Source organism: Petaurus breviceps, unplaced genomic scaffold, assembly GCF_028583685.1.
Source record: "Petaurus breviceps papuanus isolate PSGF00001 unplaced genomic scaffold, PetGlider_PUasm1.0 38, whole genome shotgun sequence".
Lineage (NCBI taxonomy): Eukaryota > Metazoa > Chordata > Mammalia > Diprotodontia > Petauridae > Petaurus > Petaurus breviceps.
Genome location: NW_027186304.1, coordinates 64,986,578 through 65,001,164, shown reverse-complemented (window position 1 = coordinate 65,001,164; position 14,587 = coordinate 64,986,578). Strand labels below are relative to the sequence as shown.

Genomic DNA, 14,587 nt, shown 5'->3' with positions numbered 1-14,587 from the left:
ATACATAGACAGGTGTATCCATAAGTACATTGGAGAAGGAGAATAGAAGATACAGTTGCAATTAGCCCCATTATTTAAAAAGTCCAGAAATCACTTTTGTGCAGGTTCCCCCGAAGTCCGAAATCAAAAGAGGGTAGTTCTACAAACAGTATGACATCATAAACACTAAGACATTGTTTGAGAGTACAGTTAAAGCAGCGTATGTCCCAATAAATTATAGTATGGACTTATATCATCTGTAAATGATTTACAATAGTAGAAGTAAGGAAGGCTTGAGGGGGTCAAATACATGTAGTTACAATTACAGTTATATATGAAACAAGTGATGCAGCAGGGGTAGGTGTATCAAAACATAAATCAGGATGGAACCAGTTCGGTTTGAATAGAAAGCAGAGTGATCACAGCAAGAAACACAAATCCTGGGGTAACAGGTTTTTCAGTTCTTTGGGTGGATATAAAAATGTTCAATCTGCCCCCATAGGGGCATAGCTTTTTTTGTTGTTGTTGTTTTGGTTGCATTAGGAGACCTCTTCTTCTTTATTCCCATGCTCTGTCTCTGTGAGTTCTTCTGCTGCTGCTGGAGCTTTTTCATCTTTCTGGGTGATTCGGAGTACACACCCTGACATTTCTTTTCTGCCACCCTCACTGGTCATTCCCCAGCTTCTGGAAAATATATAAGCACAGCCTCGCCCCCACAATAATAAATTCCACATTACCTTCATTTTGGGGAGTATGCACCTTTCACATTGTTTTACTGCTGGTGTATACTCATTTTTAGCAATATTTTATTTAGCTAATGTATTTTGGGTATATAAAGCAGTAGCTATTACAACTAATTGTTCCCCTTTTTTATTTTAGCAACTAGGTTCTAATATCTCTATTGTAAGGGGTATGCCTGTAATTAATATTATTTTAAAAAATGATCACAGAAAGATTGAAATAAGTTTGTTAGTGGCAGGAACATTATCAGCATTCAATTGTGTCAGAATGCCCATAGAAGCAGAAAACTATAACAAATGGTTACATATAGTATATGCATTTTGATTTTTAAAAAAGAGTAAGCTAATGTAGTTCTATGAATATTTGGGGAAAAAGTTGGAGAAACTTGAACTTTTGATTAATAGTCACATTATTTAGATAAAGAGGCCTAAGAAATGAAGAATGAATTGCAATATAGGTAGTGGCCTCTATGTCATAAGAGCTTGTAACTTCTTTTTTTTTAAGCAATTGGGGTTAAGTAACTTGCTCAAGGTTACATGGCCAGGTGTTTCTGCGTGTGGTGCTAAGTATCTGAACCCGGACTCTATCCCCAGGTCATCCCAACACTGGCACCAGTACTTGCTGAGGCACCTGGCCGCCCCTAAGCAATTGGGGTTAAGTAACTTGCTCAAGGTTACATGGCCAGGTGTTTCTGGGTGAGTGCTAAGTGTCTGAGCCCAGATTTGATCCCCAGGTCGTCCCGACACTGGGGCCGGTACTCTTACTTGCTGTGCTACCTGGCCACCCCGAGTTTGTAACTTCTGAAAAAGGTTAAAAAAGATCTGTATTCTGAGTGTATTCAAGTTTAACAGTATCAATATGTGTTGGCATATGTATACAGAATGTTTGTTATCTGACTCAATATTAAGGGAAAAGAAAAATCATTTAACAATAATAGCATATCAGAAAGCTGTGTCTAGTGGGTAGAAGTAAAGTGAATATTAATAACTTTATCATTATTATAATTAATGTTAATATAATTAGAATTAATTAGCTTGCATTTCCAGGAAACTAATAGACAAAATAAGTTCCTGACTAGAACTTTACAAATGAATAGTAGTCCTACATCCTTGTTACACAAAGCTTGTTTATCCTCTGGTTATATTCACTTTGGAAGAAAGAGATATTTCCAAAATTAAATCTTTTACTTATAATGAGTTGAGACACTACTTTAACTCTTGCCTAGGCCATGGAATGACTATACATTGGAATCAAAATAGCAAAATCTGTTCTACTTTACTTCAGCTTAGCAATAAGTTGCCTTGGAAATCCTAAAAGCAAAAACAAAACTTTTAAGAGTGAGATTATTTAAACCAAATTTGTTCAACATAAGTAACATAGATTCTCAAGGTATTTATTGACAAACTATTGCAGAATTCTTAAAAATCACAAAGTTTTTAGTCAAAAAAGGTATAGTAATTGAATATTTATATTGGCAACAATTAAGAAGCTAATCAAAGTACTTATAAAAGCTATTAGTATTAGGATCCCTCTAAACAATGGAGATATTATAAAGTGAGCCTAAGTAGTTTGTATAAGTTATTGTATGTGTTCTAATACTTGATAAAAAAATAATATTGGATTTTCCATAAAGCTAACAAAAAAAAATTCTTATCTTTTACTGACTAATTATTCTGATCATAGAAATTTTGCTATAGAAAGAAAAAATAAGATGTGAATAAAATATAATATTAAATGCTTTTTATTTTAAGTAGCAATTTTTCACCAATCACAAATCATATCCAATTATATATTAATTTTGTTCCCATGTAGCTATAATAAACAATAAAGATTTACTAGGTTTTTCTTACATAAGGAATTTCATTTAATGTTTTTCTTTCTCAATTATTAGAAATCCTTTTAATATTTTGCAACTTTCTTAGCAAGTTAGATTCATTGTTTAGGAACTATATAACTAAAACAAGTTCCTTTCTCAGGCTGAATGACCTTGCCTCTACAGATAGTTTCCTTGGCAGTTTTACAAAATAAGAATAAATGAGATGGACTTTAGGGAGGGGATGGGGGAGATGCCCCTGCTTCATCAAATCTCATACATGCAGGAGGAATGGTCTGAATGAGTAGAATTAATTTGAATACAATTTTAACCAGTCTCCTCCTTTCCACATACAGTAATCAATTACCAATTTTAAGTTTTTAGCATTAAAACAAAATAACTCAATAATCATAAAAGTTCCAAAATAACTGATAATCAAATTGTTTTAGTTGTAATCTCCTTTCTAACTTCAGGTAGAGGTGTAAATAAATACCTGATTTTCTATATGGCAAATATAAACATGTGAGATGTAAGCCAGCCAGTGCCATGTGGCAGCTTCAGCTCCTGGCCTGCAGAGTGTAGGGGGACCAAGCACCCATCTGAGGGGTAATCGCTCTTGCGTTAACCTGTTTGGATCTGGATTGCAGTCTAGGGTGGAGGTCCTAGGTGTGTGTCCAGCTTGCCAGAGCGTGTGGAGACCTCAGAGAGGGCACCCATCTAATACCTCCGGCAGCTGAGAAAACCCCAGCATTTGGGATGAAAGCTCCCCTGTCTGGTAGGAGAGTCCTACTGTGGCAAAAAGCCCAAAAGTCAAGTAATTGAGTGGCAAAATGAGCAGGCAAAGGAAACAAAGCAGACAGAAGATTCCAACATTACACTCCTATTTTGGGGACAAAAAGGAGCAAAGCATGGAAGACGAGAAAAACAGTGAAGTCAGAACTCCTGCACCAAAAGCTTCAAAGGAAAATAAAAGCTGGTTGCAGGCCATAGAGGACCTTAAGAAGCAGATAAGAGAAGTGGAGGAAAAATTGGGAAGAGAACTGAGAACAATGCAAGAAAATTATGAAATGAGAGTCAACAGCCTGACTGAGGAAAATAACAATTTAGACTGACTCAAATGGCAAAAGAGGCTCAAAAAGGAAATGAGGAGAAGAATGCCTTAAAAAGACAAATTTGCCAGATGGAAAAAGAATCTCAAAAGCTCAATGAGGAGAATCATGGCTTCAGAATTAGATTGAAGCAAATGGAAGCTAATGACTTTATGAGAAATTAAGATGCTGTTAAACAGATCCAAATAAATGAAAGAATAGAAGGCAATGTGAAATATCTCATGGGGAAATCCACTGACCTGGAAAATAGATCCAGGAGAGATAATGTAAAAATTATTGGACTACCTGAAAGCCATGACCAAAGTAAGAACCTAGAAATCATCCTCCAGGAAGTTCTCAAAGAAAACTGCCCTGATGTTTTAGAACCAGAGGGCAAAATAGAGGTTGAAAGAATCCACCGATCACCTCCTGAAAAAGATCCCCAAAAGAAAACTCCTAGGAATATTATAGCCAGGTTCTGGAATTCCCAGATTAAGGAGAGAATATTACAAGCAGCCAGGAAGAAACAATATGAATATTGTGGAAACACAATCAGGATAACCCAGGATCTGAAAGCTTCTGCACTGAGGGATCGAAGGGCTTGGAATATGATATTCCGGAGTGCAAAGGAGTTGGGATTAAAACCAAGAGTCACCTACCCAGCAAAACTGAGTATCATGTTTCAGGGAATAGAGGACTTTCAAGCATTCTTGCTGAAAAAAACAGAGTTGAATAAAAATTTGACATTCAGATACAAGAAGGAAAAGAAGCATGAGAAGGTAAACAGGGAAAAGAAATCATAAGGAACTTATCAAAGTTGAACTATTAACATTCCTACATGGAAAAACAATAATTGTAACTGATGAAACTTTTCTCAGTAGTTGAAGGGATTAGAAATATATATGTCTATATATGAGGGTATATGGGCATATGAATACATATGTGAATGTGTTTGTATATGTTTACACGTATACATAGATAGAGGGAACAAGACCAATTTAACAGGAAGTGATGATACTTAAGAGGTGAGAGGAATATAATGAGAGGAGATGGGGAGAGACAGATTGGGGTAAACTATCTCTTACAGAAGAGGCGAGGGAAAATGGTTACAATAGAGGGGAAGAATAGGAAGCAAAAGGGAATGGGTCAACCTTATTCCCATTGAATCTGGCTTGAGGAGGGAGTGAAATACACACTAAATAGGGTATCTCACCCTCCAGGAGAATAGAGGGGGAAGGGGATAAGAGGGGGTATGATGGAAGGAAGGGCAGGCTGGCAGGGAGGGAAGTTGGAAGCACCCACTTTTGAAAAGGGATGGGATCAAAGTAGAGAATAGAACAAATGGAAGGTGGGATAGGAGGGACGGAAATATAGTCAGTCTTTTACAATATATCTACTATGTTATTGTTTTGCATTAGCCACACATATACAACCTATACTGAACTGCTTATCTTCCCAGTAAGAGTGGGTGACAAGGAAGGAAGGGAATGAATCTGGAATTGAAAGTTTTAAAATCAAATATTCAAATATATATATATATATATGCGTGTGTGTATATGTGTATATATATATATGCGTGTGTGTATATGTGTATATATATATGCGTGTGTGTATATGTGTATATATATATGCGTGTGTGTGTGTATATATATATATATACTATTATTAATATCATCTTACATGTAATTGGGAAATAAGATATACAGCCACTGAGGCATAGAGATCCACTGGAAAAGCCGAAAGAGGTATGAGAGAAAATATGGGAGAGAGCAGATTGGAGGAGGGGATATCCTGTGGGACTGCTATTTTGGGGAGGTGGGTAGGAGAAAATTTGTAACTCAAAATCTAGCAGAAACGAATGACATAAATCAGAAGTTAATAAAGCATTAAAAAATTTTTTTTAAGTGATAGCTTTGATCCTTCCCACAAGGAGGGAGTCAGAGATGGTGCCTTATTCTTTCTCCTCCCCACTAGAGCTCAAAGCTTCATGGTGTTTTTTTTTATCAGACCTTAGAATATATCCTAATTTGCCTAAATGTCAAATAGTAAAATTAATCTGACTTATCTTTAGCATCAAATTAGGAGTGATACTTTTTAGTTTTCACATGAATTCAATTGGCTTACAGTTTCATTCTGATACACAGATTTTTTTTCCTAATACGTGAGGCAAGAAATGCTTGTTTGCATGCCCCTTTGATCTGAGGGAAAAAATTCCCTTATTATTTCTTATCACCTTCTCCTCACTCCACTTGGCCACAGTGGAATGATGAGGAGGAGATTTTCAAACTTTTAAAGATCTTAAAACTTGTGTTCCCACTTTTTAATGCAAATAGTTTATGCCTGATACTTCTTTCTATACTCTATGACTTAATATAACCATCATATAATCTATAAAATAAAATATTTTTCTTTTCTCCTTCTCTCTCCTCGGGAAGGGGGACAGAAAAGATAAGAGCATTCCAAGGAAAGTCCAGCTGCATATTGAATTTTACAGGGTGTTAGATTACTCACTCACACTCTTTCACACAGAGACACAGAGACAAAACAGACAGATAGAGAAAATGACAGGAAGAGTGCACTCAGAAATTGTTAAAGGTTGTTTGCAGAAATCAGACATTATGCTTGGTCCTAGGTAAAACTTACTTGATCATTTTCTTTTTATCTGTTTCCAACAAAGACAGCTGTATCACAGTGAATGGTTTGAGCCACCCCTGGCACTTTCATTTTTGATGTTAAGCATATCATTAATATATTCCATAAAAAAAGGCAGAAATAGGGAAATGCTGGAGTCCCTCTTCCATTAGTCCTTCATTCCTCTCTCTTCTGGCTGGCTCCCAATTTACCAAATAAATTGTCATTTGTTCCCAAACTATGCCCAATTTCTACTTATCTAAGCCCATGTCTTCTATCCATGGAGAGAACACTTTCACTTTTTCAATAAATCTCCACAGGTCCTTAAATGGGAGGGTCTGTCCCTGGCCTTTAACTTCCTTATAAAGCTGTTGAGCCCAAATCTCCGTTTCCTCTGGCTTAATTATAGGGAGGTGATTCCCCATTTTCATCCCAACCCAACCCTAGAATTCCCCTGGTCCCTTGGGGCTTCTCCTCTATCTTCCCCACTAGCATGGGGGCTCATCTAAAAAGTCCCTTTAAAACCACACATACTTTATTTGTCCCTGTTCAGGACACCATTTGTTGTGACCCCAAGGTTTCTAGCTGAGTCTTACCTCTGCTTCCCAGCCCTTGGTGCACACCCAGCCACATCCTGCATAGTCTCATAAAGGAGAAGTCCAGTAATGGAAAGAGGTACAGCTTTATTGGCAAGACAGGCGTGTTGTTACATCTCTCCTTCTATTCTCCAGCCCCCTCGTGTTTCAGCCCTTAAATCCCCAAAGTGCACTTGAAGAGCTTGTGGACAGCTCATGAGGGAAAGTAGGGGGCCAATCAGAGAACAGGGAGGCTGTGTGCAGAACAGTTTGTGTACTCCTGCTCACTTACCCTTAGTTCCATAGATTAGTCTCAAGGTAACCGGGTAAATTGTGTGTCAGCATACAGTCTGGGCACCTTGGTACTTCCTAGGGGTTAGGGTGCCCTGACTACAGATGAGATCAGCACATATCGCTGACTACTCTGTATCTTTATGTCAGACCTGAACTCAGAAAGGCTACCTGAAACCCAAAGAGGAGCTACAGGCCACAGCAGTAGGGTTATTTTACATCCCCCAACTTTGCTAAAGTTATTAATTATTTCAAGTAGTTTTTTTAATTGATTCTCTAAGATTCTTTCACCCTGGAGGCCCAAAAGGCCTCTTTGCCTTCATGGGGGTATTTCTTAGTTCCCCTGTAAAAGGCTGAATTGAAGATTGTAAGAATGTAAAACATACATTTTATTTTTAGTTGTTTACAAATTAGGATTTTAATCTCTGGAAAACACATTTATGTTTCAGCCAATCAATAAATATTTATTAAGTATGTTCCAGGAGCTCTGCTAAGTGCTGAAGATAAAAAAAAGAAGCAAAAAGACAGTCCCACCCTTGAGAAACTTACAATATAACTGAAGAGACTGTAATGGATAACCGAGAGTAAGACAGCAAAATCAATTATAATTTGATAGGAGTGTTTATTAACCAGCCAGTGACTGCCTCTCAGAGGGAAAGACAGCCCCTAGCTTTCTGTTACACATAATTTTATAGAAAATGTGGTTGCTAGCAACAGAATATGTTTCTAAGGGGGTGCAATGTCTTTAGCATTGTTTCTATTGAAGCGAAGCTTTCTCAGTATTATTCTTATTGAATCAAAACATTCTCAGTATTATTCCTATTGAAGCAAAACAGACCTGAATCCGTGGGAATCTGTGGCATGTTTCTAGCAACACAGGTGAAACATTTCTTTACTATTGGGGCCTATTAGGTAATTTCCAAGGAACCTAGTAGGGGTCCCCTCTAGCAGATTTAAGAGGGCTTTAGTGTATAATTTCTTGTGGGCACTTCAAGACAACATCAAAACAAGTATATCCAAAGCAAGCTATAGACAAGATAAACAGGAATTTATTAAGAGAGGGAAGGCAGTGGAACTAAGACAGGTTGGAGAAAGTTGTCTGTAGAAGGTGGTATATTAGTTGGGACTGAATGGAAAGTGTCAGTAGTAAGGAAAGAGAGCATTCCAGGCAATGGGAGAAAGCCACAGAAAATGCCTGGAGCTGAGAAACTGAACAATATCATCTTGTAGTAGAGGAGTCAGTAGTCACAAAAGAGGAGGAAGAACTTACCAGGCAATGGGGAAACCCAAGATAATGGCCAGAGCAGAGAGACAGAACAAGATGGTGTTGTTCATGGAACAGTCAGGAGGTCAGTGTCACCAGATCAAAGAGTATGTATGGGGGAGTAAGGTATAAGAATACTGAAAAGGTAGGAGAGGACTAGGTAGTAAAAAGGCTTTGATGCCAAACAGAGCATTTTATATTAGATCTTAGAAGTAATACAATGTGACTGGAGTGTATTGCTACATGATCAGACTTGAACTTTAGGAAAATAACTTTGGTGGCTGAATGGAGAATGGATTGGAGTTGGGAGAGACTGGAGGCAAGCCAGCAACTGTTACAATAATCAAGGTTCAAGGTGTTGAGGAATTGCACCAAAGTGGTGGCAGTGTCAGAGGAGAAAAGAGGGCATTTTGGAGAGACATTGTAAAGGTGAAATCAACAGGCTTTGGCAACTGCTTGGATATGGGAGGAGTGAGAGATAGTGAGGAATACAGAATGACTCTAAGGGTGTGAGCCTAAGTGGAATTATGGGGCTAAGTAGATATACCCATTTTTTTTAGATCTCATTTTAAAGTTGTGCTCTCTCAGAGGAAGAAGTAACCTGAACCAGGGCTCTGAGCCATCCTACCACCCTATAAGATACATGCTCCAGAACCATTGAAGGGAACCAAGAAAATGCATGACTGTTCTCTGACTTCAATTCCTCAAAATATGAAGGGCATATTTTTGTCAGACTCTCTAGTGGGAAGATAATTCAGGAAAAAGGAATTGTTTTTGTTTTAAATAGTATTTTATTTTTCTATACACTATGTAGAATACTATAAAAATAGGATTTTACTATATAAAAATCAAGAAAATTTTTAGAATTAATTTTTACAAGATTTTGAGTTCCAAATTTTTCTCCCTCCTTTCCCTCCCCTCTTCTGAAAATGGTAGGCAGTTATTAGACTAGTATATATACATATATGCATATATGTATATGTGTATATATATTTATAGTTCGTACATGTGCAATCATGTAAAATATATTTCCATATTCATAATGGTTGTGGAAGAAAAAAAAGATCCAAAGCTTTTTTTAGAGCATTAACAAAGAATAAATTAAGTGAAAAAAAATATGCTTCAATCTGAATTCAGACTCAATCAGTTCTTTATCTGGATGCAGATAGCTTTTTGTGTTACTGAGAAAAGTTGAGTGATTCATAGTTGATGATCACATGATGTTGTTGATACTGTGTATAGCATTTTCCTGGTTCTGCACATTTCATTTTGCATCAGTTTATACAAGTGCTCTGTGTGTGTCTTTCTGCTTCAACTATGTTTCTTGCAATAAACATATTGTAAAATACTGGTTTTTGATCCACTCTTCTATCCACTTCCATTTTATGGGAGAATTCATCCAATTCACATTCACCATTATGATTACAACCTGTGTGTTTCCTTCCATTCTATTCTTCTTCCTGTTTGTCCTGTTTCTCCTCTCACCCTTTCCCATCTCTCCACTATTTTGCTTCTGTCTACCACCTCCCCTGATCTGCCCTCCCTTCTGTCAGTCCCCATTCCCTTTACTTAATCTCCTCCCTTCCTATTTCCCTGTCACGTAAAATAGATTTCTATATTTATCTACTTATGTATATTATTCTTTCTTTGAGCCAATAATGATGAGAGTAAGATTCAAGCAATGCCCATTACCTTCCCACCCATCTTCCCCTCCATTGTAATAAATCTCTCTTGTCTCTTCATGTGAGATAGTTTACCCGCATTCTACCTCTCCCTTCCTTCTGCACCCATTTTACTCATATTTCTCATCCCTTATTTATTAATAACATTCCTTCCAATACATGTTACACCCATACCCTTTGTATATGTTTATTCCTTCTATCTGTACTGTTAGTGATACAATTTTTAAGAGTTACAAGTATCCTCTTCCCATGTAAGGATATAAACAGTTTAGCTCTATTGAATCCCTTCAGTTTTCTTTTCCCTTTTTAATAGTTTATACCTCTCTTGAGTCTTGATATTGGAGGTCAAATTTTTGGTTTAGTTCTAGTCTTTTCCTTATGAAGGTTTGAAATCTTTCTATTTTGTTGAATGACCATTTTTCCCTTGATGTATTATGTTTAATTTTGCTGGGTAAGTGATTCATGGTTGCAGTCCTAGCACCTTTACCCTCTGGAAATGTTCCATGACCTCCAATCCTTTAATGTTACAGATGCCAAGTCCTACGTGATCCTGATTGTGACTCCCCAATACTTGAATTTTCCTCTTGCTCACTTAACGGCATTTTTTTCTTTGACCTGATAGTTCTGAAATTTGGTTATAATGTTCCTTAGTGTTTTTATGTTGGGATCTCTTTCCTTAGGCAATCAGTAGATTCCTTCAACACCTATTCTGCCCTCTGGTTCCAGGACATCAGGGCAGTTTTCCTTAATAATTTCTTGAAAGAGGCTGTCCAGGTCTTCTTTTTAATCATGGCTTTCAGGTAGTCAAATGATTCTGATATTGTCTCTCCTGGATCTATTTTCCAATCCATTGTTTTACACGTTAGGCATTTTACATTTTCTTCCATTTTTTCATTCTTTTTAATTTCTTTGATTGATTCATGGTGTCTCATAGAGTCATTAACTTCCACTTGCCCAATTCTAACTTTTAAGATGTTGTTTTCCTCAATTCACTTTTGTACTTTCTTTTCCATTTGGCTGATTGTACTCTTTAAGGAGTTGTTTTCTTCAGTGGATTTTTGTATTTTCCATCTGGTCAGTTTTCTAGCATTTTTCCAAGCTGTTGGCTCTTTTTTCATGATTCTCTTGTGTCACTCTCATTTCTTTTCCCCATTTTTCTTCTACCTCTCTCATCTGATTTTAAGCTTCTTTTTGAGCTCTTCCATTAGTTCTTTCTGAGCTTGAGATGACTTCCCATTTTTCTTTGGGGTTTTGCCCATAGGTGTTTTGACATTGTTGTCTTCTTCTGAGTGTGTCTTGGTCTTCCCTGTCACCATAATAACTATCTATGATCAGATTCTTTTTTTGTTGTTTTCTGCTCATCCTTTCCCTCTCCACTCCACTGACCCCCCCTTTTTTGGGCCTTTTTCCTTTCTTTTAAATTCAAACTCTGTTCCCAGGGTGGAGGGGACACTTTCTCCAGCTTCTTGTACCAGTGGCTGTGGACCCTGGGTGTTTACCTGGTGCTGTGCTGATGTTGCCCTGAGATGCATGAGGAACCCTCGTGTCTGACTCTGTGCTGTGGGGTGGGGTGGACATTGGCTGGTGCTGCTGGAGGCACTAGGGGTCTGGCAGCTTACCTGGTGCCCAGCTGGGGTTCTAATGGGAGTGTCTAGCATGTGATGAGGTTTGGTGAGGGTTCATTTGCATTTTCCTGGAGGGCTACACTGAAGCACATGGAGTTCTGGCCCCTAAAGGACATCTACCTGCCTGGAGCTACACCAAAGCACATGGAGTGCCAGTTTCTGTAAGACACCCACCTGAGACAATGCTGAAGCACTTGGAGACCCAGCCGTGACAGAGTGCCTGCCCACCTGAGGCTGTAGCTGAGCACATGGTGGTTCTTAGAGCTGGAGTCTGCAGGTACCCCTGGCTGTGCTAAGGCACATGGCAGTTCTGATGTTGATATATGCCTGCTCTACCACACTGGAGCTTAGGATCTCCCACTGGTTTGCTGAGGTGGGGCTTGCTGGGACACTTTCCGTCCTAGAATGTGCTCCCCTTTTACCTGAGTGAAATGGACCTTTCTTGCTGGTCCTCCAAGTATCCTGGGCTAAAAAATCCACTCCACCCCATCTTTCTACTGGGTCCACTGTTTCAGGATTTGTTCTGGGGCATTGTTTTATGGTTGGTTGCTTGGTCATCTGAAGGTGAATATGGGAGAGTTAGCAATTTGCTGCTTACTCCAAAAAAGGAATCTTAAAAATCAGTTCTTGAGTATATATATATATATATAGAGAGAGAGAGAGACACACACATATATACACACACACACATACACATATGTGTGTATATGTATACATAATTTGCTTAATGCTTTATGTGAAAGGCAGCACAGTTTAAGGGAAAGAGGGTTGGTTTTGGAGTCAAGGACTAAGCAACAAATCTTGGGTCTTGAGATTTGGCCTTAAGCAAGTCACTTTACCTCTTTAGAACTCAGTTTACTCAACTATAAAATAATGGAGTTGGATTAAAACAGAGGTTCTTAACTTGGGGTGTCCACCAAGGGACAGATAGATTTCAGGGGGTCCAGAACTTGGATGGGAAAAAATTATCTTTATTTTCACCTTTTTATAATCTTTCTTTTACTAACCTTTCTTTCCAATGCTGTGTGTTTTTGTTTTATGCATTTAAAAACATTATTCTGAGAAAGGATCTTGAGAACAAATGAGTTCATCACACACACACACACACACACACACACAACACACACACACACACACCTAAGAATCCCTATGTTAGAGGATATCTAAGGTCACTTCTAGTCTCTCCAGTCTGATACATTTTTGTCTAAAGTATTTCTTATTTCCTTAATCATTTACCATCTAGTAATCTGATATCATTGGTTTTAATTTTGTTTTTTCCAAATTGATTTGAATCTAGGGAGCTATAATAAATGACTTTCCCCCAGAAATTATGTCACATGAGATTTAGTCACAGGACATTGTTCCCTATGCTCTGGGACATTATATATCAACACTCACAAAGGTCATCAGTCACCTGTCCTCCGTTTATGGCTGAAATGCAGACAAACTGAATGGCTACCACAATCCTTCTCTGTCCAATCCAGTGATGATTCCTGACTCCACTGCCATTTAGAATCATAGATTTTTGAACTAAAAGGGTTTGTGGAGATGAGGAAAGCCAAAAATTTTATCAAACAAATGAGGAAAGTAAAACCCAATAAGATACAGTGACTTGTCCAAGGCAACATAGCCAATCAATGGCCAAGACCAAACTGGAGTCAAGGGAGCTTCTCACTTCCTGAAGACTGCTCTTTCCTTTTCACCACAGATTCTCCCTGTGATCTACCTCTTTTCTTCAAGGACTTACATTCACTATCTTCTCCAAAAGTGCCATTTATATTGCTTTAGAGCCCTGATTCTCAAAAGTGTTGTCTAAAGGCAAAGATTCTAGTCTTACATCAGGCAAACTGGCAACAAGCATTCATTAAACATTTGCTCCATACCAAGACCTCAGCTAAACTTTTCCAGCAAGATGGTGGAGTAGAGGCAGGACCTTGGCATGAGCCACCTTGAATACCTGTAAAATATGACTCTAAACAAATTTTAGAGCTACAATACCCACAAAGTGACAAAGAGAAACAAATCCCCCATGGAAGGCAGCCTGGCAGGCCCACAGGAAGGGTCTATCACATCAAACTGGGAATACAGTGCAGTCCCGCATGAGCCACGCAGCCTGAGACCTGGGGTGGCCCCAACCAGTGACACAGACTGGCCAGAGCAGACTTCAGGAGAGTGAAGCACCAGCAGCTGTGGAGGTTTCCAGACTTCTCAACTCATAAATGCCAAAGAGAAAGTAAAAGGTCAGTTGGGAACTCTGTTGGAAATGGGTGACAGAAGAGCATGTTCCAGCCCCTACCCCCAGGGCAAGAGGTGGCAGGGCGTGGCAGCTGTAGCTGCTGCCATTTGGCTGCCTCCAGAGATCCTGGCCTGCAGACCATAGGGGGAACAAGTAACCATTCAGAGGGTAATTGCTCTTGCTTTGACCTGCTTGGATCTGGATCACATTCTTAGGTGGTGGTCCTGGGGTGTGTGGCGAGTGTGCCAGAGCTTATGGTGACTGTAGAGAGGGTACCCTCCTCATAGCTCTGAAAACATTTGCAAAAACCCCAACAACTAGGGACACATCTCTCTCCACTATGGAAGCAGAGTTCTACCATGCAAAGAGGTCAAAAATCAAGTAATTGGCTGGCAAGATGAGGAAGCAAAAACAGATCATAGAATCCTTTTTTGGGAACAAAAAGGATCAAAACATGGGGCGGCTAGGTGATGCAGTGAATAGAGCACCAGCCCTGGAGTCAGGAGGACCTGAGTTCACATTCGGCCTCAGACATGTAACACAACAACTAGCTGTGTGACCTTGGGCAAGTCACTTAACCCCAATAGCCCTCCAAAAAGCAAAAAAAAAGTATCAAAACATGGAACTAGAAGAAGTCAACAAAGTCAAAACTCCTGCATCAA

At 38.7% G+C, this 14,587-nt stretch overlaps 1 protein-coding gene across 2 annotated transcripts in view; it reads left to right on the top strand.

The window, feature by feature from the left end:
* Window positions 1–14,587, top strand: part of LOC138170563 (short-chain dehydrogenase/reductase family 16C member 6-like) — a 49,902-nt gene that overhangs the window by 6,714 nt on the left and 28,601 nt on the right. The window lies entirely within an intron of this gene.